Below are 27,479 nucleotides of genomic sequence, written 5' to 3'. Positions count from 1 at the left end.
TCCACCCCCCTCCTTCCTCTCTGTCTCTCTCTTCCCCTCCCACAGCCAAGGCTCCGTTGGAGCAAAGATGGCCCAGGCGCTGGGGATGGCTCTTTGGCCTCTGCCCCAGGCACTAGAGTGGCTCTGGTTGCGGCAGAGCGATGCCCCAGAGGGGCAGAGCATCGCCCCCTGGTGGGCAGAGCATGGCCCCTGGTGGGCGTGCTGGGTCGATCTCGGTCGGGCGCATGCAGGAGTCTGTCTGACTGTCTCTCCCAGTTTCCAGCTTCAGAAAAGAAAGAAAGAAAGAAAGAAAGAAAGAAAGAAAGAAAGAAAGAAAGAAAGAAAGAAAGAAAGAAAATTAACAAAGAAAAAACAGAATTAAGGGACACACTAGATCAACTGGATTTAATAGATATCTTCATAACCTTTCACCCTAAAGCAGCAGAATATACATTCTTTTCCAGTGCTCATGGTACATTCTCTAGGATAGACCACATGTTAGGGCATAAAACGAGTCTCAACAAATTTAAGAAGATTGAAACCATATCAAGTATCTTATTTGACCACAGTGGCATAAAACTAGAAATCAATTACAATAGAAACACTAAGAAACACTCAAACACTTGGAAACTAAACAGCATGTTCTTAAATAACAAATGGATCAACAATAAAATTAAGGAAGAAATAAAAATTTTTATTGAAACAAATGAAAATGAACATACAACAACTCAAAATCTGTGGGACACAACAAAAGCAATTTTGAGAGGGAAGTTTATAGCATTACAGGCATACCTTAAGAAGGTAGAAAAAGCTGAAATAAACAACTTATCGTGCAACTAAAAGAACTAGAAAAAGAACAGCAAATAAAGCCTAGAGGAAATAGAAGGAAGGAAATAATATAGATCAGTGCAGAAATAAATGACATAGAGACTAAAAAGCAATACAGAGAATCAATAAAACCAAGAGCTGGTTCTTTGAAAAGGTAGACAAGATCAATGAACCCTTAGCCAGACTCACCAAGAAAAAAAGTGAAAGGACTCATATAAATAAAATTAGAAATGAGGGTGGAGAAGTAACAACAAACACAGCAGAAATACAAAGAATTCTAAGAAAATATTATGAAGAACTATATGCCAAAAAATTAGACAACCTAGGTAAAATAAACAAATTCCTTGAAAAATATAATCTTTCAAAAATTAATCAGGAAGAATAAAAAAACCTAAATAGACTGATTAAAGACAAATAAGATCAAAAGAGTTGTAAAAAAAAAAAAAAAAACCCAAAAAACAAAAGCCCTGGGCCAGGTGGCTTCACAGTGGAATTCTACCAAACATTCAAGGAAGAACTAACTCCTATCCTTCTCAAGCTATTTCAAAAAATTCAAGAGGAGGAAAGACTTTCAAACTCCTTTTATGAGGCAAGCATAATTCTGATTCCAAAACCAGGCAAAGACAACACAAAGAAAGAAAATTATACACCAATATCCCTGATGAATTTGGATGCTTAAATCCTCAACAAAAAATTAGCAAACTGGATCCAGGAATATATGAAAAAAATCATACATCACGATCAAGTGAGATTTATTCTGGGGAGGCAAGGCTGGTACAATATTCACAAATCAATCAATGTGATTCATTACATAAACAAAAGGAAGGACAAAAACCACATGATAATATCAATAGATGCAGAAAAAGCATTCGATAAAATCCAGTACCATTTATGATCAAAACTTTCAACAAAGTGGGGATACAGGGAACATACTTCAACATGATAAATGCCATCTATAACAGACCTACAGCCAATATCATACTTAATGGGCAAAATTTAAAAGCAATCCCCTTAAGATCAGGAACAAGGCAGGGGTGCCCCCTTTCACCACTCTTATTCAAAATAGTTCTGGAAGTCCTAGACACAGTAATCAGACAAAAAGTAAAAGAAGGCATCCAAATTGGAAAAGAAGTAAAACTTTCATTATTTGCTGACGATATGATACTGTACATAGAAAACCCTAAAATCGCAGTAAAAAATACTGGACCTGATAAATGAATTCAGCAAGGATATAAAATGAGTACTCAGAAATCAGAGGCATTTTTATACACCAACAATAATCTGTCAGAAAGAGAAATTTAAAAAACAATCCCTTTCACTATTGCAACAACAACAAAAAATAAAGTACCTAGGAGTAAATTTAACCAAGGAAGTTAAAGACTTGTACTCAGAAAATTATAAAACATTGATAAAAGAAATCGAGCAAGATACAAACAAGTGGAAGCATATACCATGTTCATGGTTAGAAAGAATAAACATCATTAAAATGTCTATATTACCCAAAGTAATTTATAAATTCAATGCAATTCCTATTAAAATACCAATGACAGCCTGACCAGGCAGGGTGCAGTGGATAGAGCGTCGGACTAGGATGCGGAGGACCCAGTTTGAGACCCCAAGGTCGCCAGCTTGAGCGCGAGTTCATCTGGTTTGAGCAAAGCTCACCAGCTTAGATCCAAGGTTGCTGGCTCGAGAAAGGGGTTGCTCGGTCTGCTGAAGGCCCACGATCAAGGCACATGTGAAAAAGCAATCAATGAACAACTAAGGTGTTGCAACGCACAACAAAAAACTAATGATTGATGCTTCTCATCTCTTCGTTCCTGAGTCTGTCTGTCCCTGTCTATTCCTCTCTCTGACTCTCTCTCTCTCTGTCTCTGTAAAAAATAAAATAAAGCCTGACCTGTGGTGGCGCAGTGGATAAAGCGTCAACCTGGAAATGCTGAGGTTGCCGGTTCAAAACCCTGGGCTTGCCTGGTCAAGGCACATATGGGAGTTGATGCTTCCAGCTCCACCCCCTTCTGTCTCTCTCTCTCTCTCCCCCCTCTCTATAATGAATAAATAAAATCTTTAAATAAAATAAAATAAAATAAAATACCAATGACATACTTCAAAGAGATAGAAAAAATATTTCAAAAATTCATATGGAACCAAAAAAGAACACGAATAGCCTCAGCAATCTTGAAAAGGAAAAATAAAGTGGATGATATCACACTTCCAGATGTCAAGTTATACTACAAGGCCATTGTACTCAAAACAGCTTGGTACTGGCATAAGAACAAGCATATAAATAAAAGAAACAGAACAGAGAACCCAGATATAAACCCACATCTTTATGGACAATTGATATTTGACAAAGGAGGTAAGAACATACAATGGAATAAAGACAGTCTTTTTAACACATGGTGTTGGGAAAATTGGACATCTACCTGGAAAAAAATGAAACTAGACCACCTACTTACACCATACACAAAAATAAACTCAAAATGGTTATAAGAGTTAAATGTAAGTTATGAAACCATAAGCATCCTAGAGAAAAACATAGGCAATAAGCTCTCTGACATCACTCGCAGCAATATATAATATTTGCTGATTTAACTCTAAGGGCAAGTGAAATAAAGGACAGGATAAACCAGGGGTCCCCAAACTTTTTACACAGTGGTCCAGTTCACTGTCCCTCAGACCGTTGGAGGGCTGGACTATTAAAAAAAAACTATGAACAAATCCCTATGCACACTGCACATATCTTATTTTAAAGTAAAAAAACAAAATGAGAACAAATACAATATTTAACATAAAGAACAAGTAAATTTAAATCAACAAACTGACCAGTATTTCAATAGGAACTATGGGCCTGCTTTTGGCTAATGAGATGGTCAATGTCCGGTTCCATATTTGTCACTGTTCGCTGTAACAAGTGATATGACGCACTTCCGGAGCCGTGACGCGTGCGTCCCACGTCACCAGAAGTAGTACTGTACATGAGCCACACCACGCTTTGTTTTCACTGACCACCAATGAAAGAGGTGCTCCTTCTTGAAGTGCGATGGGGGCCGGATAAATGGCCTCAGGGGGCTGCATGCGGCCCACGGGCTGTAGTTTGGGGACCCCTGGGATAAACAAATGGGACTGTCTCAAACTAAAAAGCTTTTGCACAGCTAAAGACAATATGAGCAAAATAAAAAGGCAAACCACACAATGGGAGAACATATTCAACAATACATCTGACAAGGGGTTAATAACCAAAATTTATAAAGAACTTGTAAAACTCAACACCAGGAAGATTAACAATCCATTCAAAAAATGGGCAAAAGAAATGAATAGACACTTTTCCAAAGAGGACATACAGATGGCCAATAGGCAGATAAAAAAATGTTTAACATCACTAATCATTAGAAAAATGCAAATTAAAACCACAATGAGATATTACCTTACACAATTCAGAATGGTGCTCATTAACAAAACAACACAGTGCTGGCGAGGATGTGGAGAAAAGGGAGCTCTCCTGCTCTGCTGGTGGGAATGCAGACTGGTGCAGCCACTGTGGAAAACAGTATGGAGATTCCTCAAAAAATTAAAAATTGAACTACATGACCAGATGGTAGATAGAGTATTGGACTGGGACATAGAGGACACAGGTTCAAAACCCCAAGGTTGCTGGCTTGAGCCCAAAGGTCGCTGGCTTAAGCCCAAGGTCACTGGCTTAAGCAAGGTATCACTCACTCTGCTGTAGCCCCCAGATCAAGGCACATATGAGAAAGCAATCAATGAACTAAGGTGCCTCAATGAAGAATTGATGCTTCTCATCTCTCTCCCTTCCTTTCTGTCTGTTCCTATCTGTCCCTCTCTCTGTCTCTCTCTATGTCTCTGTCACAAAAAAAGAACAGATCACTCCCCTTTTCCCTATAGTAGTTCCCCAAAGCCCCAACCAGGCCTGAGCTATGCAGAGATTTTGAATTAGATAAGAGATTTAAGTTGTGACTTGGAAGAGGTTGGATAGTAGCCAACCTGAATGCTGGTCTTGATTAGCTAAATGGGAATAGAGTATACCTGAAAATTACCAGACAGCTTTGGGATCAGTCTGATCTTCAGCAAGAATTGAAGAAGATTCCTGATGTCAATCAAGGTGGTATTGCTAAAAATAAAGCTGTTTCCTGGTTGTATGCAATGTAGTTTCACCCAATCACTATATAAGTTATAGCAATATACCAGATTTCACATGGCAGAATAGAATAAATTGCAAATTGTACAGACAATAGCCTGAAGGAGCTTATGAAGATTGTGAATTGAATCTTTGGAAGGCGAGAATAGTAAAAATAAACTTTAGATGGATCTTTATAAAATGAATTAAGTTTCAATAAAAAAAGACAAAGCAGGCAAAATAAGTTCCAATAGGAGAATAACGTAACAAGAAGGAGAAAAAAAGTCAGGTACCTACAAACAACAGTTGTAGAAAATTTCTTCTAAAAGCCACTTTGGTGCGCCTGAAGCCAGTTCAGCAGAAGACCTATGTTTTCTTGGTCCCTCTATCTTCACCTCCCTGTGTCTTTCCACCTTTCTCTTTGATCCCCCTGAGATTTCCTCCCTCTTGTCTGTGCACTGGGTTCCAGTGGAAGCCACCAAGAGCTCTGCACGGCGAGTAAAACATATTTCATTGTTGTTGTGAAAATAAAATGAAAACTAGTCAAATAAAACCAAAGAGTTAAAAAGGAAAAGATAAATTATTTGGCCAACTGGTTTCCAGTGAATTTATAATTCTGAAAATTGACCTGCTTCCTCAGTAAAAAAGCCAAAACTAGAGTGATTATAAAATTATTGTTCAGCCTGACCAGGCGGTGGCGCAGTGGATAGAGCGTCAGACTGGGATGCGGAGGACCCAGGTTTGAGACCCCAAGGTCGCCAACTTGAGCGCTGGCTCATCTGGTTTGAGCAAAGCTCACCAGCTTGGTCCCAAGGTCTCTGGCTCGAGCAAGGGGTCACTCGGTCTGCTGAAGGCCCGTGGTCAAGGCACGTATGAGAAAGCAATCAATGAACAACTAAGGTGTTGCAACGAAAAACTGATGATTGATGCTTCTCATCTCTCTCCATTCCTGTCTGTCTGTCCCTATCTATCCCTCTCTCTGTCTCTGTAAATAAATAAATAAATATCTTTTAAAAAATTATTGTTCCACTTGTGACACTCTTGAGAGTGAAAGGAAGTGCTATCCATGACTATCCCAGGAGTGCAGACATAAACCTGTAGATCCCAGGATGGCCCACAGCACATTTTGAAGGTGCTGATCTTAGAGAAACACCTGACAGTGTTGAGAGTGCCATCCAGCTCCCGTGCCACCATCTGAAGCTCATGCAGGCAGGTGTTCTTCTTTCCCTCCCACCATGTTATATGCTCCTTGGGACCAGGATTGTGTTCAGGCCCCACTTTGAATCAAACACAATATCTCACCCAGTGCTCCACATATCATGGCCTTCAGTTGATGTGAACCGACCTCAGCGGGCAGGTAAAGAACAGGTGTGGATTGTGAAATGTGGAGACAGACAACTGGGGCAGTCACAGTGGAGACCTCATGAGGGCCCTGGGGGGTCACTGCAGAGGTATGGAATGTGTCTGTGGTGAGGGGTAGGACACCCAGAAATTTGTCCCCCTCCTGTGCCCTGGCTGCCCTCCCCTGGTTCTCCCCTGACCAGGTTTCCTCACACTGTCTCCATGGGGCTTTCTTCTGGTTCTGTCCCTATGCTCCCTTTTTGAGTCTCTTTAATTGTGCTCTTGGGAGCTCCTATTACTGGGCTGTAGTCTTTGGGTTCTCCTGAGAGTAGACAGCTTTACTGTTCTCACTCCAGTTCTATTGATATATTAAGTACCTTTACAGGCAATGGGAGACAAGTCTGCCACCCCACGTGAGAGGCAGCATATGACAGGTGACAGGCATCAGTGGGTGGGCTCAGAAGAAGAATCCTGGCTCTGGCCCATCTTCCCACCATTATCCCCTAAACTAAGCTCTTTTTCATTTTCCCCCCTTTTGTTGAGAGGAGACTCTTGTCTGTCTGAGCCCCACTGAGCTAGAGTCACCAGGAGGTTGAGAAATGGGGGACTAAGGAAGGGAATCAGAGCTGTAGAGCCCCTCCCTGTTCACTTTGACCCAGTCAGTGCACACACAGGGAGGGACATGGTATGATTTTGATGCTGGAATATTTTCCAAGGATATCTGCTGAATTTTTTCTCCCTCCAGGGAACTCAGTCAAAGGTGAGTGAGGATCTTTTTCTTGTCACCCTCTTTTCTATTCCTTGTGGTTTCTGTTATTGATTGGTGGTTGTTCTCCATTATTATTTATCATCATTTTTTCCTCCTTCTACTATATGCCTCTTTCAGTTTTTTTGGGGGGGCAGTGTTGTGTATACACATTCTAGTGTTATGTCTCTTATTCATTTCCCAGTTCTTTTCCTTTGATCTACTTTTGTCTTTTTCTTGCCTTAATGTCTCATTGAACTTTTCCTTTCCTTCTTCTCTTTGTCTGGATTGGGGGTTCAGTGGTGGGGTTCTGGGGTGAAGGGTGGTCTAAAGAAAGCAGACAAAGGATGAAAGGGATAGGTAAAGGGAAGAAAAGGAAAGGATGATATGAGACATAAAGTAACCCCATCCCTGAAAGCATATTATAGAGACAAGGGGGCTTCTTATTTTATTTTATTTTTTTACTTAGAATAGGGGAGATAGTGAGACAGACTTCCACATGCACCCCTGCCAGGATCCACCTGGAAACCCCTGCCTGGGGCCAATGATCGAATCAATCGAGCTATCCTGAGTGCCCCAGGCTGATGCTCGAACCAATCAAGCCACTGACTGCAGGAGGGGAAGAGTGAGGGAGAGAAGCAGATGGTCACTTCCCTTGTGTGCCCTGATCAGGAATCGAATCAGGATGTCCATACACCAGACTGACACTCTATCCATTTACTCAACCAGCCAGGGCCAATGGGGCTTTTTTTTTCATTTCTAAAAAGAAAACTAACACCATTAATTAAATACCCAGCATAAAGGAGTGAAGACAGTGAGAAGGAAAAATGAGTATATGAGATGGTAATTTCTTTAGTTGTTTCATGTTACAATTAATTATTCAATAATATTTACTGAGAATATAATATATGCTGGTACAGTTCTATGAGCAAAAGATCCCACAATGAGCAAAAGTGACATCAGGGAACCAACTGGTTGGTTCTAGTTGGAAAAGCAGAAACAAACCCATACGAATTAAATGTAGCATGCCCATGTGTTGAGTGCTGTGAGAAACACAAGGCAGGGAAGAATTTGGAGATAAAGATATTTATCACTTAATTCAGAATATTTCTGTCTACATTCTCAGGATGATTGTGAACAACAGAGCCATTAGGATGTGGCTGGACTGATCATCCATTGATGACTTTATCCTCTTGGGCATTTTTCTTCATAGCCAGGCTGATCTTGACCTCTTCTCTGTGGTTAAGAGTGGTGTCCACAATGGCTCTCTGTGGGAACCTCCTCCTCATCTTCCTTATCCATACAGATCTATAACTTTATACACTCATGTACTTCTTCCTCAGTCAGCTTTTCCTCCCAGACCTCATGTTGGTCTGTAACATCGTGTCAAATATCACAGTCAATTCTTGTCTGGCAGGAAGTTATTTGCTTTGTGGGTTCTGGTACAAATTGGCTTTTTTGGTATCTCTTGTAGAAGCTAAGGGGCTTTTGCTGGGACTGCTGTCTTGACTGCTGTGTGGCCATTAACCACCCACTTCACTATCCCATCCTCATGAATCAGAGAGTCTGTCTCCAGATTATTGGTAGTTCTGGGCCTTGGCAATACTAGGAGGAATGATCCAGATGATGGCTTACACTACTGTGGCTGAATGAATGTGGACCACTTCTTTTGTGAGGTGTCAGCTTTATTGAAACTGGCCTGTGCAAACATCTCACTTTTCAAAATCCTCTTTTTCTTACTGTGTCTTCATGCTGCTCTTCCCCTTTTCCATTATCATGATTTCCTATGCTCACATCCCGAGAGCTGTGCTCCATGTGCACTCTGCTCAGGCCTATAATACGTCTCTGGTCACCTTTTCCTCCCACATGACAGCTCTTCTGTGGGGCAGCCATGTTCATCTACCAGAGGTCTAGGTGCTATAAAGTGCCACACCATGACAAGTTGGTCTCTATCTTCTACATGATCCTTACCCCAATGCTCAACCCATTATTTATAGCTTAAGGAACTGGGATGTGATGGAGGCCCTAAGGAAGGGGCTGGAACATTGCAGAATTGGAAGCCAACACTGCATGGCCAGAGTGTTCTATGGCTGATGTTGCCACCTCTTGGTTACATAATGTCAGTAAGTCACTCACTGTTTGTCAGTGTGTTTCCTTACTGATAAATGAAAATAATGACACCTGCCCTACACAGGGATTTTCCAAGAAATCACTACATGTAGCTCTAAAGCCCTATGGAGAAACAATGTATGGCTATTGTTGTCATTGATCATCATTTATAAAGTCCTTGAAGTAAATCTACTCTATTTCTTAACTTTTCTTGATTACAACTATCTTTTATTGAGTGCTTACTAAATGCTAGGCACTGTCCTATTCCTTTTACATGGCTTTATATTATTTAGTTGATGATTCAACACAATAAACATGGATATCTTAAATAAATATATTCTAGATGGCAGAAATTGTTTTTATAATACCTCTTGAGTAGGTCATATCCACTTCTCATTACCCACTGGAGGTTTAAAAACTTCATTTAAGAAATAAACATGGGACTTCTGGCCAAGATGGCAGCATAAATGAGATATTCGCATCCTCCGACAGCCACAACACATTCACAACTAAATTACAGAACAACTGTCATTCAGCACCACCTCAAGTCTGGCTGAGTGGAAGTCCTACGTCTAGGGATAAAGAAGAAACCACGTTGAGACTATTCTAAGGAGCAGAGATGCAGGACAAGCAGTCCCACACCCACATGAGGCAGAGAAAAACTAAGAGTTCTCTTGGCTGTGGAGGTTCCCCCTTCAGGAGCAAGGGGTCCCAAGAACACACCAGGACTCCCAGCGTAGGGCTCCAGAGGCAAGAGGAGAAGTCCCCATAACTTCTGGATGTAAAAAACCAGCAGAGACTGTAGCTGAGTGAGACAGAGAGATTCAGGTGTCCCAGGCAGTTCCTCTTAAAGGGCTTACACACATATGGACTCAATCCCATTGAGCTCCAGCTCTGAGGAAGCAGCTTGAAAGGAACCAGGGACATATGGGAAGGAACTGAATTACTTGATTTCAAGGTGAAAACTTGGGTGTGGGGCACAGCTTTCTGCCAGACAAAAGTGCTGGCAGAGGTCATTGTTCCTTTTCTGAGACATCCCCACAGAACTGACAGGTGGGCACCATATCAGAGTTTCTATTAACCTGGCTAACAGTGTTTGCCCAGCCCCTCCCCACCCAACTTGTAGGCCCACCCAAGCTGTTTCCAGTAGCTTTTCCATACAAATGGCCTTTTTTTTTTTTAGCATGCATGCGGGTGCGAGGTGGGGGGGGGAGGAGAGAGAGAAAGAAAGGGAGAGAGATGAGAAGCATCAATTCATAGTTGTGTCATTTTAGTTGTTCATTGATTGCTTTCTCATATGTGCCTTGACCGGGGGCTCCAGGCAGACCAGTGACTCCTTGCTCAAGCCAGTGACCTTGGACTCAAGCCAGCAACCCTGAGCTTCAAGCCAGCGATCTTTGGGCTCAAGCCAGGGACCATGGGGTCATGGCTGTAATCCCATGCTCAAGCTGGTGAACCTGTGCTTAAGCTGGATGAGCCCACACTTAAGCAGGTGACCTCAAGGTTTTGAACATGGGTCCACAGTGTCCCAGGTTAATGTTCTATCCACTGCACCACTACCTGGTCAGACTGTCAGCTAATTTCTTTCTTTATTTCTTTTTTTATTTAGAAAATTAAATTTAACAGGGTGACATTGATCAATAAGTGTACATAGATTTCATAAGTAAATCAGAAAAAGCTAAAAATTATGTTTTCACACATAAGTATCAGCTGTTTTCTTAACAGAAACTTTGCAGTCCACAAGGGAGTGGCAAGAAATATTCAAAGTGATGAAAAAGCAAGACCTACAACCAACATTCCTATCCAGCAAGTCTATCATTTAAAGTCAAAGGACAGATGAAGAGCTTCTCCAACAAGAAAAAGGTAAAGGAGTTTATCACCACCAAACCAATATTACATGAAATGTTAAAGAGTCTTCTTTAAGTAAAAGAAGAGAGAAAAAAATAAAAAATATGAACAATAAAATGGTAATAAATATATATCTATCAAAAATTGAATCTGAGTCTGACCACGCGGGGGTGCAGTGGATAAAGCATCAGACTGGGATGCAGAGAATCCAGGTTTGAAACCCTGAGGTCACCAGTTTGAGAGCGGACTCACCAGCTTGAGTGTGGGATCATAGACATGACCCCATGGTTACTGGCTTGAGCCCAAGGTCGCTGGCTTGAACAAGGGGTCACTCGCTGTGCTGTAGCCCCATCCCCCCGTCAAGGGACGAGAAAGCTATCAATGAACAACTAAGGAGCTGCAACAAAGAATTGATGCTTCTCATCTCTCCCTTCCTGTCTGTCTGTCCCTGTCTGTTCCTCTTTCTGTCTCTTTCTGTCTCTGTCACATACAAAAGAACTGAATCTGAGAAACAAAATAAATAAACAGGCAGAACAGAAACAGACTATTAGATACAGAGAACATTTTGATGGTTGTCAGATGGGAGGGGGCAGAGGGATGGGTGAGAAAGATGAAGGGATTAAGAAGTCTAATTTGGTAGTTACAAAATAGTATCGGGGATGTAAAGCATAGAGAATATAGTCAATAATATTCTAATAACTAAGTTTGGTGATAGATGGGTATGAAATGTATTAGGATGATCACTTAGTAAGTTATATAATGTCTAATCACTGTAACATATACCTGAAACTAATATCATATTGTTTTCCAACTGTAATTGAAAATTTAAAAATTATTTAAAAAGAAACAAAAATTTACTATTTAGAAGGTATCCCTGCAGAGGTACTGTCTTGTCAAAACTTCATTGAGCCCTGGCAGGATAGCTCATTTGACTGGAGCATTGCCTCAACGTGCGGAGGTTGCCTCTTTGGTCAGTGGTCAGGGTGCAGGAGCAGATGTTCCTGTCTCTCTCCTCCTCTCTCTCTTCCTCTCTCTAAAAAGTCAATAAAATAAACATTAAAAAAGAGAGAGAGCCAGACCAGGCAGTGGCGCAGTGGGTAGAGTATTAGACTGGGATGCAGAGGACCCAGGTTCGAGACCCTGAGGTCACCAGCTTGATTGTGGGCTCATCTGGTTTGAGCAAAAGCTCATCAGCTTGGACCCAAGGTAACTGGCTTGAACAAGGGGTTACTCATTCTTCTGAAGGCCAGCGGTCAAGGCACATATGAGAAAGCATATAATGAACAGCTAAGGTGTCACAACAAAAAACTGATAATTGATGCTTCTCATCTCTCTCCGTTCCTGACTGTCTGTCCCTATCTATCCATCTCTCTGACTTTCTGTCTCTGTAAAAAAAAGAAAGAAAAAGAAAGAAAGAAAACTTCATTGAGTGTGTGCCACACATAAGTCCAAATACTAACCAACTAATCAAGAAAAGTGTTAGTGGGACTTTCAGTTCCTTGAACTTACCCATTACATCGATATTCATATCAATAAGTTCATAGTTACATTTTGTTCTTCTTTTTCTAATACTCTTAGCAACTCCACAATATATTTCCTATTGCTTTTGAAAGTATAAATTAGCAAAATTTATGATTCTTTTAAAATAAAATCTGTTTTCTCCTGGGTCTGACTTTGTATTTGTCCCCTTGAAGCATGCTGAGATCTGACATTAGGTGAAGCCATAGGCAACAAGGGAAGAGATTGGTGGATGTAGAGAAGACTAGACATCCCCTGGCAAAGCAACTTAATGCAGAGTCTTCTCAAAACTTTCACATTTTTTCCTGTGTCCAGCCATATAAGTTCTGTCTTAGTCTCTTGTCACTTATTTTTTCTGAGGTGACATTTTATGTAACATAAAATAAACTATTTTAAAGCGAGTAATTCAATGGAAGTGAGTACATTTGCAATGCTGTGCAACCAGTGCTCTGTCTACTTCTAGAATCTCTATCTCCCAAAGGGCAGCCCACAGCCATTAATCAGTGACTCCTATAGTGAATTCTCTTTGCCTTTGGCAACAATATCTTGCCTTCTGTCTCTATGGATTTACCAATCCAAGATATTTTATGTAAATGAAATTATATAACGTGCCCTTTTTTTTATTAATTTTACTAGGGTGACATCAATAAATCATTGTACATATGTTCAAAGAAAACATTTCCAGGTTATCTTGTCTTTCAATTATGTTGCATACCCATCACCCAAAGTCAGATTGTCCTCTGTCACCTACTATCTAGTTTTCTTTATGCCCCTTCCCCCCCCCCCGTAACCACCACACTCTTATCCATTTCTCTTAGTCTCGTTTGTATGTCCCACCTACGTATGGAATAATTCAGTTCTTGGTTTTTTCTGATTTACTTATTTCACTTCGTATAATGTTATCAAGATCCCACCATTTTGTTGTAAATGATCCGATGTCATCATTTCTTATGACTGAGTAGTATTCCATAGTGTGCCACATATGTGCCACATCTTCTTTATCCAGTCTTCTATTGAAGGGCTTTTTGGTTGTTTCCATGTCTTGGCCACTGTGAACAATGCTGCCATGAACACGGGGCTACATGTGTCTTTACGCATCAATGTTTCTGAGATTTTGGGGTATATACCAGTAGAGGGATTGCTGGGTCATATGGTAGTTCTATTTTTAGTTGCTTTTTGTTTGTTTGTTTGTTAGTTTACAGAAACAGAGAGAGAGAGTCAGAGAGAGGTTTTGATAGGGACAGACAGAAATGGAGAGAGATAAGAAGAATCAATCATCAGTTTTTCGTTGCAACACCTTAGTTGTTCATTGATTGCTTTCTCATATGTGCCTTGACCGTGGGCCTTCAACAGACCGAGCAACCCCTTGCTCGAGCCAGCGACCTTGGGGTCTCGAACCTGGATCTTCCACATCCCAGTCGACGCTCTATCCACTGCGCCACCACTGAAAATAAGTCAGGCCTATTTTCAGTTCTTTGAGGAACCACCATACTTTCTTCCATAATGGTTGTACTACTTTACATTCCCACCAACAGTGAATGAGGGTTCCTTTTTCTCCACAGCCTCTCCAACATTTGCTATTACCTGTCTTGTTAATAATAGCTAATCTAACAGGTGTGAGGTGGTATCTCATTGCAGTTTTGATTTGCATTTCTCTAATAACTAATGAAGATGAGCATTTTTTCATATATCTGTTGGCCATTTGTATTTCTTCCTGGGAGAAGTGTCTGTTCATGTCCTCTTCCCATTTTTTTATTGGATTGTTTGTTTGTTTGTTGTTGAGTTTTATGAGTTCTTTGTATATTTTGGATATTAGGCCCTTATCTGAACTGTTGTTTGAAAATATCATCTCCCATTTAGTTGGCTGTCTGTTTATTTTGTTGTCAGTTTCTCTTGCTGAGTAAAAACTTCTTAGTCTGATGTAGTCCCATTCATTTATCTTTGCCTTCACTTCCCTTGCCTTTGGAGTCAAATTCATAAAATGCTCTTTAAAACCAAGGTCCATGGGTTGAGAACCTATGTCTTCCTCTATGTACTTTATTGTTTCAGGTCTTGTATTTAGGTCTTTGATCCATTTTGAGTTAATTTTAGTACAGGGGGACAGACTGTAGTCCAGTTTCATTCTTTTGCATGTGGCTTTCCAGTTTTCCCAGCACCATTTGTTGAAGAGCCTTTCTTTTCTCCATTGTGTGTTGTTGCCCCTTTATCGAAAATTATTTGACCATTTATATGTGGTTTTATTTCTGGGCTTTCTATTCTATTCCATTGGTCTGAATGTCTACTTTTCTGCCAATACCATGCTGTTTTGATTGTCGTGGCTCTATAATATAGTTTGAAGTCAGGTATTGTAATGCCCCCAGCTTCGATCTTTTTCTTTAGGATTGCTTTGGCTATTCAGGGTTTTTTATAATTCCATATATATCTCATGATATTTTGTTACATTTCTTTAAAAAAATGTCATGGGAATTTTGATGGGAATTGCATTAAATTTGTATATTGTATTCTTCCTATCCAAGAGCAAGGAATATTCTTCCATCTCATTGTATCTTTTTCAATTTCCCTTAACAATGGTTTGTACTTTTCATTATATAAGTCCTTTACATTCTTTGTTATGTTTATTCCTAAGTATTTTATTTTTTTGTTGCAATTGTGAAGGGGATTATACTTTTGAGTTCATTCTCAATTGTTTCATTGTTGACATATAGAAAGGCTATTGACTTCTGTATGTTAATTTTGTATCCTGCGACCTTACTGTATTGGCTTATTGTTTCTAGTAGTCTTTTTGTGGATTCTTTGGGGTTTTCGATGTATAGGATCATATCATCTGCAAAAAGTGATACCTTTACTTCTTCTTTTCCGATATGGATGCCTTTTATTTCTTTGTCTTGTCTGATTGCTCTGGCTAGAACCTCTAGTACCACATTAAATAAGAGTGGAGAGAGTGGACAACCCTGTCTTGTTCCTGATTTAAGGGGGAAAGCCTTCAGTTTTGTGCCATTTAATATGATGTTAGCTAATGGTTTATCATATATGGCCTTTATCATATTGAGATATTTTCCTTCTATACCCATTTTGTTGAGAGTCTTAAACATAAAATTGTGTTGTATTTTATCGAAAGCCTTTTCTGCGTCTATTGATAAGATCATGTGGTTTTTGTTCTTTGTTTTGTTGATATGGTGTATTATGTTAACTGTTTTACGTATGTTGAACCATCCTTGAGATTCTGGGATGAATCCCACTTGATCGTGATGTATTATTTTTTTAATATGTTGTTGTATTTGATTTGCTAGTATTTTGTTTAGTATTTTAGCATCTGTATTCATTAGAGATATTGGTCTGTAGTTTTCTTTTTTTGTGCCATCCTTGCCTGGTTTTGGTATGAGGGTTATGTTGGCCTTATAAAATGTGTTTGGAAGTATTGCTTCTTCTTCAATTTTTTGGAAGACTTTCAGTAGAATAGGAACCAAGTCTTCTTTGAAGGTTTGATAAAATTCGCTGGTATAGCCGTCAGGTCCTGGACTTTTATTTTTGGGGAGGTTTTTAATGGTTTTTTCTATTTCTTCTCTACTAATAGGTCTGTTTAGGCTTTCTGCTTCTTCTTGACTCAGTCTAGGAAGGTTGTATTGTTCTAGGAATTTATCCATTTCTTCTAGTTTGTTCAATTTAGTGGCATAAAGTTTTTCATAGTATTCTACAATAATTCTTTGTATATCTATGGTGTCCGTGGTGATTTCTCCTCTTTCATTTTGGATTTTGTTTATATGAATTCTTTCTCTTTTTTTCTTGGTAAGTCTTGCCAAGGGTTTGTCAATTTTATTGATATTTTCAAAGAACCAGCTCTTTGTTCTATTAATTTTTTCTATAGTTTTACTGTTCTCTATTTCATTTATTTCTGCTCTGATTTTTATTATCTCCTCTCTTCGGCTAGTTTTGGGTTGTTTTTATTCTTCTTTTTCTAGTTCCTTAAGGTGTGAAGTTAAGTGGTTCACTTCGGCTCTCTCTTGTTTGTTCATATAGGCCTGAAGTGATATGAACTTCCCTCTTATCACTGCTTTTGCTGCATCCCATAGATTCTGATATGTCGTATTGTCATTTTCATTTGTCTGTATATATCTTTTGATCTCTGCACTTATATTTCTTTGACCCATTCATTCTTTAAAAGTATGTTGTTTAGTTTCCACATTTTTGTGGGATTTTTTTCCTCCTTTTTGCAGTTGAATTCTAGTTTCAAGGCTTTATGATCAGAAAATATGCTTGGTACAACTTCGATTTTTCTGAATTTGCTGATGTTGTTTTTGTGGCCCAACATATGGTCAATTCTTGAGAATGATCCATGTACACTGGAGAAAAATGTAAACTCTGTCACTTTGGGATGAAATGTCCTGTAGATGTCTATCATATCCAGGTGCTCTAGTGTTTTGTTTAAGGCCACTATGTCTTTATTGATTCTCTGTTTGGATGACCGATCTAGAGCCGTCAGCGGTGTATTGAGGTCTCCAAGTATGATTGTATTTTTGTCAGTTTTTGATTTATGGTCAATAAGTAGCTGTCTTATATATTTTGGTGCTCCTTGGTTTAGTGCATATATATTAAGAATTGTTATGTCTTCTTGATTCAGTGTCCCCTTAGCCATTATGAAATGGCCATTTTTGTCTCTGAGTACTTTTCTTGTCTTGTAGTCAGCATTATCAGATATGAGTATTGCTATGCCTGCTTTTTTTTGGATGTTATTTGCTTGGAGTATTGTTTTCCAGCCTTTCACTTTGAATTTGTTTTTATCCTTGTTACTTAGATGAGTTTCCTGTAGGCAGCATACAGTTGGATTTTCTTTTTTAATCCATTCTGCTACTCTGTGTCTTTTTATTGGTGAGTTTAATCCGTTTACATTTAGTGTAATTATTGACACTTGTGAGTTCCCTATTGCCATTTTATAGATTGCTTTCTGTTAGTTTTGTGTCTTGTTTGATCCTTCTCTTTCGTTTTTTTATCTTTTGTTTTTATTTGGTTGTATTCCATACATCTTTCCACTGTTGCTATCTTTTTTATCTCATGTGCTTCTGTGGTGGTTTTTTCAATGGTGGTTACCTTTAGGTAATGAAAAGGGTTCCTACCCTGTTCATTGTAGCGCACTATTTTGTGAGTACTTTTGCACTCCATCGTCCTTTGCTACTGTTAATCTCCATCCTCTCCCCCCTTTCTTTTTGTTTTTGTCACAGTTTAAATTTGGTTCTATTGTGTTCTTCTTGGAGCTTTTACTTGTGGCTTTATTTTTTTTTGTTCTTTGTATCTGATTGGAGAACCCCCTTTAGTAATTCCTGGAGTGGGGGTTTTCTGATGATAAATTCCCTCATCTTTTCTGTATCTGTGAATGTTTTTATTTCTCCTTCATATTTGAAGGATAGCTTTGATGGGTATAGTATTCGTGGCTGGAAGTTCCTCTCTTTCAGGACTTTAAATATTGGGGTCCACTCTCGTCTAGCTTGTAGAGTTTCTGCTGAGAAATCTGATGATAATCTAATGGGCCTTCCTTTATATGTTGTATTCTTCTTTTCCCTGGCTGCCTTGAGAATTTTTTCTTTGCTGTTGGTTTGTGTCAATTTCATTATGATATGCCTTGGAGTAGGTTTGTTGGGGTTAAGAAAACTCGGAGTTCTGTTTGCTTCTTGAACTTGAGGCTTTAGTTCTTTCCACAGGCTTGGGAAGTTCTCATCTATTATTTGTTTGAGTATGTTCTCCATTCCATTTTCTCTCTCTTCTCCCTCTGATATACCTATTATTCTTATGTTATTCTTTTTGATGGAGTCAGATAATTCTTGTAGGGCTATCTTATTTTTTTTAATTTTTGAGTCTCTTTCTTCCTCTCTCTGTTGTGCCTCAAGTTGCTTGTCCTCTATTTCACTAATCCTCTCTTCTATCTGACCTGTTCTATTAGCTAAGCTTGTTACTTCGTTTTTCAGCTCATGAATTGAGTTTTTCATCTCTGTTTGATTTGTTTTTATAGTTTCAATTTCCTTGGACATATATTCTTTGTGTTCATTGAGTTGTTTTGTGAGCTCCCTAAATTACCTTTCTGTGTTTTCTTGTATATCTCAGAGGATTTTTAGAATTTCTATCTTGAATTCTCTGTCATTTAGCTCCAAGGTTTCCAATATATTAAATTTTTTCTCCATAGATTTTTCCTCATCTAGCTGTGTTACCTCGCTTTCTTTTGTATCCATGATATTCGATTTTCTCTTCCTTAATGGCATCTGAGGGTGGTTTTGTTGATAGTATTAATGAGATTTAATAAAGAATAAAAAGTTAAAAAATAAAAAATTGAAGAGTTGTTTTAAAAAAAAATAATGAAATAAAGAAAAATAAAATAAAATAAAAATTTTTAAAAAAGGAAATTATTCCCCCCTCCTTTTTTCCTCTCCTCCCCTCTCCCCTTTTTCTTGAGAAAATCTTGTGGTGAACTGTGAATTATAACAAATAATGCCTGTAATGGAGGGCCTGAATTGGGGAAAAGTAATAAAGGGGCAAAAAAGAAGAAAAAAGGGGGTATGGACCCACAAAAAGCAAATAAGGAAAAAATTTGGATCAAGAATAAAATGATTTGCGTTTAGGTGTTGGTTGACTAAGAGTTATGATGAGAGGAGTAAGAGGGAAACAGGAAAATGGGGGGACAAATTAAAAAATTACTATTGTATTTAGTGGAACAAGGGCTTGATAAAATGGAGAGCCAGGGATGGGAGCACTGCTAGTGAGTTAAAAAGGTGAAGTAAAAACCCCCCAAAATGCCACAAACATAAGTTTGAGTCCCAGATAAAATAATTTGTTTGTTATTGAGGTTTGAATGAGAGGAGATGTAAAGGAAAAAGGAACAAACTAATATAGAGGGAGAAAAGAAGAGAGAGAGAGAGAAAAAAAAGAATGAACCACTAAAAGAAGAAAAAAGAAAAAAGAGGAGAGAGAGAGAGAGTTAAGGGTTTTGGAGTGCAACCCTCATAGAGAGAAAGGAAGAGGAAAGAAAAGATAATCGGAGATGTAACACTTATGGGTAGTGTAGTTCAAGGAGAGGAGAGAGTAAGACCAGTAGGGAGTTAAACAACCAAATTGGAGGAGGAAAAAAAAAAAAGAAAAAAGAAAAAAAAATCAAGGATGAAGATAAGAGAAACAAACGAACAAATATAATAAAATGGGATAGGTTATAAAGTCTGCGGATTATTCTGATTTTGAGAGGTTATCTTCTTGCTTTTTCTTTTCTCTCCCTCTTCCTGGTCGGCAACTCTGTACCCCGGGTTCTGCCCCTTTGGCACGCTCAGGTAGAGGTTTGCAGTTGATAAGTCTCTATGGCGATGTCATGTATTGTGCTTCAGTCTCGTTGGCAGTCGAGGCTCATTAGCGTTTATAGGCTCCGACAGTGAGAGAGTCCGTGTTCCAGGAGCCTCTCTCCTAGTCTTTCCTTCCTCAACCAGCAGCCTGAGAATGCAGCTATGGGGTTGCTGCTGCCTCTGCCTGGATAGTAAGAGGCTCAAAGAGCGGGCAACTCCCCACTCTTATTTCCACTCAGCACAGGGCTCTGGGTAAGGCTCAGTCAGAGCTGCTACCATAATCAGCTGGGGCTTTCGCCTACTCAAAGACCTCTGGCTCTGTCACTCTGTCCGGTAACACGGGCGGGTCTGCGCGCGCAGACCAGGATGTTAGACCAGAAGTCTCGCCCTCTGAGTGAAACCCCCCGCTGAAAAGTTCCAATGTTGGAATTGGCTCTCACTCGTCCCCGTGTGCCGCTCTTTCAAGGCGCTGGGGCAGCCCGTGACTCCGCCCTCGGCCCACACAAAGGCCCCCGACTCTGCCCCTCCGTGGGACAACATGGGCTCCCACTCTGGAGGTGCTGGGAGGAGTCTCCTTCCCACTCTCCATGCGTGCAGACCAGGATGTGAGGCCGGAGTCTCACCCTCTGAGTGAAACCTCCCGCCCGCACTGAAAAGTTCCAGTGTTGGAATTAGCTCTCGCTTCCTCCCCATGTGCGGCTCTCCCCAGGTGCTGGGGCAGCCTGGAGGCTTTCGGCCCACACAAAGGCCTCTGACTCTGCCTCTCTGTGGAGTAACACGAGCACACTCTCCGGGGGCTTTGGAAGGAATCTCTCGCCACTATGCGCCTACCAGGGGATCAGGTAAAATGGCTGCCCCGCTTGTTTTTCTTTGTCTGGGTTTGGCGCGAGTGTTAGCTGTATTGCCTAGGTTGTCACAGGAACAGTTTTTCCTTGGCTTGGATCTCCGTGCCACAGCCTGGTTCGGCTGTTTGTGCCGTGGCCTGGATCTATTCACCCCCTTTGCCCGCCTTAGTTTCTATATTCTCAGTTTCCAGTGAAAATCGCCCTGTTTAGGTTAGTGAGGAAGGCGGAGCATTTCTTACTCCCTATTTCCTTCGGGGTTTGGTTATATATTTAGCCAATTTTTCACTCGATCATACCTTTGGGTGTATTGTGAAACATCTGAAGGCTCCAAGGAGAGGTTTTTCTGTTTCTGGTTGAAGATCTTGTTGAGGTTTGGGGGAGATTTATCGGTATCGCTTCCTACTCCGCCATTACTCAGACGTCATCTGTAGTTTTTTGTTTTTTTTTTGTGCCATCCTTGCCTGGTTTTGGTATGAGGGTTATGTTGGCCTCATAAAATGTGTTTGGAAGTATTGCTTCTTCTTCAATTTTTTGGAAGACTTTGAGTAGAATAGGAACCAAGTCTTCTTTGAATGTTTGATAGAATTTGCTAGTATAACTGTCTGGGCCTGGACTTTTATTTTGGGGGAGGTTTTTAATATTTTTTTTTCTATTTCTTCCCTACTAATTGGTCTGTTTAGGCTTTCTGCTTCTTCTTGACTCAGTCTAGGAAGGTTGTATTGTTCTAGGAATTTATCCATTTCTTCTGATTGTTGAATTTAGTGGCATAAAGTTTCTCATGGTATTATACAATAATTCTTTGTATATCTACGATGTCTGTGGTGATATCTCCTCTTTCATTTTGGATTTTGTTTATATGAGTTCTTTCTCTTTTTTCCTTGGTAAGTCTTGCCAAAGGTTTGTCAATTTTATTGATATTTTCAAAGAACTAGCTCCTTGTTCTATTAATTTTTTCTATAGTTTTTCTGTTCTCTATTTCATTTATTTCTGCTCTGATTTTTATTATCTTCTTTCTTGGGCTGATTTTGGGTTGTCTTTGTTCTTTTTCTAGTTCCTTAAGGTGTGAAGTTAAGTGGTTCACTTGGGCTCTCTCTTGTTTGTTCATATAGGCCTGAAGTGATATGAACTTCCCTCTTATCACTGCTTTTGCTGCATCCCATAGATTCTGATATGTCGTATTGTCATTTTCATTTGTCTGTATATATCTTTTGATCTCTCCACTTATTTTTCTTTGACCCATTCATTCTTTAAAAGTATGTTGTTTAGTTTCCACATTTTTGTGGGATTTTTTTCCTCCTTTTTGCAGTTGAATTCTAGTTTCAAGGCTTTATGATCAGAAAATATGCTTGGTACAACTTCGATTTTTCTGAATTTGCTGATGTTGTTTTTGTGGCCCAACATATGGTCAATTCTTGAGAATGATCCATGTACACTGGAGAAAAATGTAAACTCTGTCACTTTGGGATGAAATGTCCTGTAGATGTCTATCATATCCAGGTGCTCTAGTGTTTTGTTTAAGGCCACTATGTCTTTGTTGATTCTCTGTTTGGATGACCGATCTAGAGTCATCAGCGGTGTATTGAGGTCTCCAAGTATGATTGTATTTTGGTCAGTTTTTGTGTTAAGGTCAATAAGTAGCTGTCTTATATATTTTGGTGCTCCTTGGTTTGGTGCATATATACTAAGAATTGTTATGTCTTCTTGATTCAGTGTCCCCTTAATCATTATGAAATGATCATTTTTGTCTTTGAGTACTTTTGCTATCTTGTAGTCAGCATTATCAGATATGAGTATTGCTACGCCTGCTTTTTTTTGGATGTTGTTTGCTTGGAGTATTGTTTTCCAGCCTTTCACTTTGAATTTGCTTTTTACCCTTGTTGCTTAGATGAGTTTCTTGTAGATAGCATACAGTTGGATTTTCTTTTTTAATCCATTCTGCTACTCTGTGCCCTTTTTATTGGTGAGTTTAATCCAGTTACATTTAGTGTAATTATTGACACTTGTGAGTTCCCTATTGCCATTTTATACATTGCTTTCTGTTAGTTTTTGTCTTGTTTGATTCTTCTCTTTTGTTTTTCTATCTTTTGTTTTTGTTTGGTTGTATTCCATATATTTTCCTCTGTTGCTATCTTTTTAAAATCATGTGCTTCTGTGGTGGTTTTTTTAATGGTGGTTACCATTAAGTAGTGAAAAGGGTTCCTACCTTGTTCATTGTAGTGCACTATCTTGAGAGTACTTTTGCACTCCATCATCCTTTGCTCCTGTTAATCTCTGTCCTCTCCCCTTTTTTTGTTGTTGTTGTTGTCACAGTTTAAATTTGGTTTTATTGTGTTCTTGGTGGAGCTTTTACTTGTGGTTTTGTTTTGTTTTGTTCTTTTTATCTGGTTGGAAAACCCCCTTTAGTAATTCCTGGAGTGGGGGTTTTCTGATGATAAATCCCCGCATCTTTTCTGTATCTGTGAATGTTTTTATTTCTCCTTCATATTTGAAGGATAGCTTTGATGGGTATAGTATTCGTGGCTGGAAGTTCCTCTCTTTCAGGACTTTAAATATTGGGGTCCACTCTCTTCTAGCTTGTAGAGTTTCTGTTGAGAAATCTGATGATAATCTAATGGGCCTTCCTTTATGTGTTGTATTCTTCTTTTCCCTGGCTGCCTTGAGAATTTTTCCTTTGCCGTTGGTTTGTGCCAATTTCATTATGATGTGCCTTGGAGTAGGTTTGTTGGGGTTAAGAAAACTCGGAGTTCTGTCTTCTTCTTTAATTTGAGGCTTTAGTTCTTTCCACAGGCTTGGGAAGTTCTCGTCTATTATTTGTTTGAATATGTTCTCCATTCCATTTTCTCTCTCTTCTCCCTCTGATATACCTATTATTCTTATGTTGTTCTTTTTAATGGAGTCAGACAATTCCTATAGGGCTTTCTCATTTTTAAAAAAAATTTTGAGTCTCTTTCTTCTTCTCTCTGTTGTGCCTCAAGTTGCTTGTCTTCTATTTTACTAATCCTACCTTCTATCTGGCCTGTTCTATTAGCTAAGCTTGTTACCTCATTTTTCAGCTTGTGAATTGAGTTTTTCATCTCTGTTTGATTTGTTTTTATACTTTCAATTTCCTTAGTAATGTACTCTTTGTGTTCGTTGAGTTGTTTTCTGAGCTCCCTAAATTGCCTTTTTGTGTTTTCTTGTATATCTCTGAGTATTTTTAGGATTTCTATTTTAAATTCTCTGTCATTTAGCTCCAAGGTTTCCAATATATTAAATTTTTTCTCCATAGATTTTTCCTCATTTATCTGTGGTACCTCTCTGTCTTTTGTATCCATGATATTTGATTTTTTTTCCTTAATGGCATCTGAGGGTGGTTTTGTTGATAGTATAAATGAGAATTAATAAAGAATAAAAAGTTAAAATTAAAAATAAAAAAGAATTAAAAAAAATTATTATTCCCCCCCTTTTTTCCCTCTCTTCTCCTCTCCCCTCCTTCTTGAGAAAAACCTTGTGGTGAACTGTGAATTATATTGTGCTAAATAGAACAAAAACTACCTATAATGGAGGACCTGAGTTGGGGAGAAGAGATAAAGGGGCAAAAAAGAAGGGTATAGACCCACAAAATGCAAAAAAGGAAAAAATTGGGGTCAAGAATAAAATGATTTGCTTTTAGGTGATGGTTGACTGAGAGATATGATGAGAGGAATAAGAGGAAAACAGGAAAAAGGGGGAAAAATTAAAAAATTACTATATTATTTAGTGGAGCAAGAACTAGATAAAATGAAGATCCAGGGTTGGGAGCACTGCTATTGAGTTAAAAAAGCGAAGTAAAAAAAACCCCCAAAACTCCACAAAGAAAAATTTGAGTCCCAGATAAAATAATTTGTTCATGATTGAGGATTGAATGAGAGGAAAGGAAAGGAGAAAAGAAGAAACTAATACAGAGAGAGAGAAAAAAAAAGAAAGAGGAAAACACAAAAAGAAGAAAAAAGTAAAAGGAGAGAGCGAGAGGGAGGGAGAGTTAAGAGTTTTGGAGTGCAACCTTTATAGAGAGAAAGGAAGAAGAAAGAAAAGATAATGGGAGATGTAACACTTATGGGTAGTGTAGTTCAAGGAGAGGAGAGAGTATAACCAGCAGATAATTAAATGACCAAATTGGAAGAGGAAGAAAATAATCAGGAGAAGAAGATAAAAGAAACAAAAGAACAAATATAATAAAATGGGATAGGTTATAAAGTCTGTGTATTATTCTTGATTTTGAGAGGTTATCTTCTTGCTTTTTCTTTTCTCTCCCTCTTCCTGGTCAGTGACTCTGTACCCCGGGTTCTGCCCCTGTGGTATGCTTAGGTAGAGGTTTGCAGTTGATAAGTCTCTATGGCAATGTCATGTATTGTGCTTCAGTCTCGTTTGCAGTCGAGGCTCATTAGCATTTGCAGGCTCTGCCAATGAGAGAGTCCATGTTCCCAGAACCTCTCTCCTAGTCTTTCCTTCCTGAATTAGTAGCCTGATGATCCAGCTATGGGGTTGCTGCTGCCTCTGCCTTCGTGTTTAGTGTGGAACTTCTGGAGGCTCCAAGGATAGATTTTTCTGTCTCTGGTTGAAGATCTTGTTGAATTTTTGGGGAGAATTATCGGTATCACTCCTTATGGCGCCATTTCTCTGACATCCAAAGTGCCCTTTTAAGTCTGGCTTCTTTCCCTTATCATAATGTTTATCCATATTTTGCATGTATCAACATTTCATTTCTTTTATGGCTGAATAACGTTTCATTGTATGTATATGCCAAAATTTGTTTATTCATTGATCTGTTGATGAGTATTTGGATTATTTCCACTATTGCCTGATGTAAACATTTGTGTACAAGTATTTGCTTGAGTACCTGTTTTTAATTCTCTTAAGAGTGGAATTGCTAAGCCAGGAAGAGAAAGACAAATATCATATGATTTCACTTATATGTGGAATTTAAGGAACAAAGTGAAGTGAGGAACGGAATAGAGGCAGAGGTGGGTCACAGGGACCAAAGGGACAGCATTCACAGGGAAGGGAGATGAAGGGAGATCAGAGAAGGTGAAAGGATTAGTGCAATTTTATTTTTATTTTTTAAATAAATTTTTATTAATGGTAATGGGATGACATTAATAAATCAGGGTACTTATATTCAAAGAAAACATGTCTAGGTTATTTTGTCATCAAATTATGTTGCAAACCCCTCGCCCAAAGTCAGATTGTCCTCCGTCACCCTCTATCTAGTTCTCTGTGCCCCTCCCCCTAACTCTCTCCCTCCCTCCCTCCCATGTCCTCCCTCCCCCCCCACCCTTGGTAACCACCACACTCTTGTCCATGTCTCTTAGTCTCATTTTTATGTTCCACCAATGTATGGAATCATGTAGTTCTTGTTTTTTTCTGATTTACTTATTTCACTCCTTATAATGTTATCAAGATCCCACCATTTTGCTGTAAATGATCTGATGTCATCATTTCTTATGGCTGAGTAGTATTCCATAGTGTATATGTGCCACATCTTCTTTATCCAGTCTTCTATTGAAGGGCTTTTTGGTTGTTTCCATGTCTTGGCCACTGTGAACAGTGCTGCAATGAACATGGGGCTACATGTGTCTTCACGTATCAATGTTTCTGAGGTTTTGGGGTATATACCCAGTAGAGGGATTGCTGGGTCATAAGGTAGTTCTATTTTCAGTTTTTTGAGGAACCACCATACTTTCCTCCATAATGGTTGTACTACTTTACAGTCCCACCAACAGTGAATGAGGGTTCCTTTTTCTCCACAGCCTCTCCAACATTTGCTATTACCCGTCTTGTTGATAATAGCTAATCTAACAGGAGTGAGGTGGTATCTCATTGTAGTTTTGATTTGCATTTCTCTAATAACTAATGAAGCTGAGCATCTTTTCATATATCTCTTGGCCATTTGTATCTCTTCCTGGGAGAAGTGTCTGTTCATGTCCTCTTCCCATTTTTTTATTGGATTGTTTGTTTGTTTGTTGTTGAGTTTTATGAGTTCTTTGTAAATTTTGGATATTAGGCCCTTATCTGAGCTGTCGTTTGAAAATATCAGTTCCCATATAGTTGGCTGTCTGTTTATTTTGATATCAGTTTCTCTTGCTGAGCAAAAACTTTTAATTCTGATGTAGTCCCATTCATTTATCTTTGCCTTCACTTCTCTTGCCATTGGAGTCAAGTTCATAAAATGTTCTTTAAAACCCAGGTCCATGATTTTAGTACCTATGTCTTCTTCTATGTACTTTATTGTTTCAGGTTTTATATTTAGGTCTTTGATCCATTTTGAATTAATTTTAGTACACGGGGACAGGCTGTAGTCGAGTTTCATTCTTTTGCATGTGGCTTTCCAGTTTTCCCAACACCATTTGTTGAAGAGGCTTTCTTTTCTCCATTGTGTGTTGTTGGCCCCTTTATCAAAGATTATTTGACCATATATATGTGGTTTTATTTCTGGGCTTTCTATTCTGTTCCATTGGTCTGAGTGTCTATTTTTCTGATTAGTGCAATTTTATATACATAACACAGAGATACAGATAACAGGACAGCAAATCCCAGAGGGAAGGGGGGAAGGGACTAGGGAGAGGGGGGCAAAGGGGGTATACATAGGGACATGGGGGTGGGGGTGAAGGTGTTATATTCAGTGGGACACTGGAATTCATGTAAACACAATAAAATAAAATTAATAAAAATTAAAAAGAAAGAGTGGAATTGCTAGATTGTATGGTCTTATGGGATAGTTTTATGTTTAACTTTTTTTGAGGAACCACCAAATATTTTCCACAGTGGTTGATTTATTGTAATTCTCACTGGCATTG

The 27,479-nt window shown here is 39.0% G+C and overlaps 1 pseudogene; it reads left to right on the top strand.

The window, feature by feature from the left end:
- Positions 1 to 8,357: 8,357 nt before the first annotated feature.
- Positions 8,358 to 9,033, top strand: LOC136335577 (olfactory receptor 2V1-like; annotated as a pseudogene).
- Positions 9,034 to 27,479: the final 18,446 nt, after the last annotated feature.

The sequence above is a fragment of the Saccopteryx bilineata genome, chromosome 4, assembly GCF_036850765.1.
Source record: "Saccopteryx bilineata isolate mSacBil1 chromosome 4, mSacBil1_pri_phased_curated, whole genome shotgun sequence".
NCBI classification, from domain to species: domain Eukaryota; kingdom Metazoa; phylum Chordata; class Mammalia; order Chiroptera; family Emballonuridae; genus Saccopteryx; species Saccopteryx bilineata.
The sequence above is the reverse complement of the archived record's forward strand: the minus strand, read 5'-3'. Positions and strand labels throughout refer to the sequence as shown.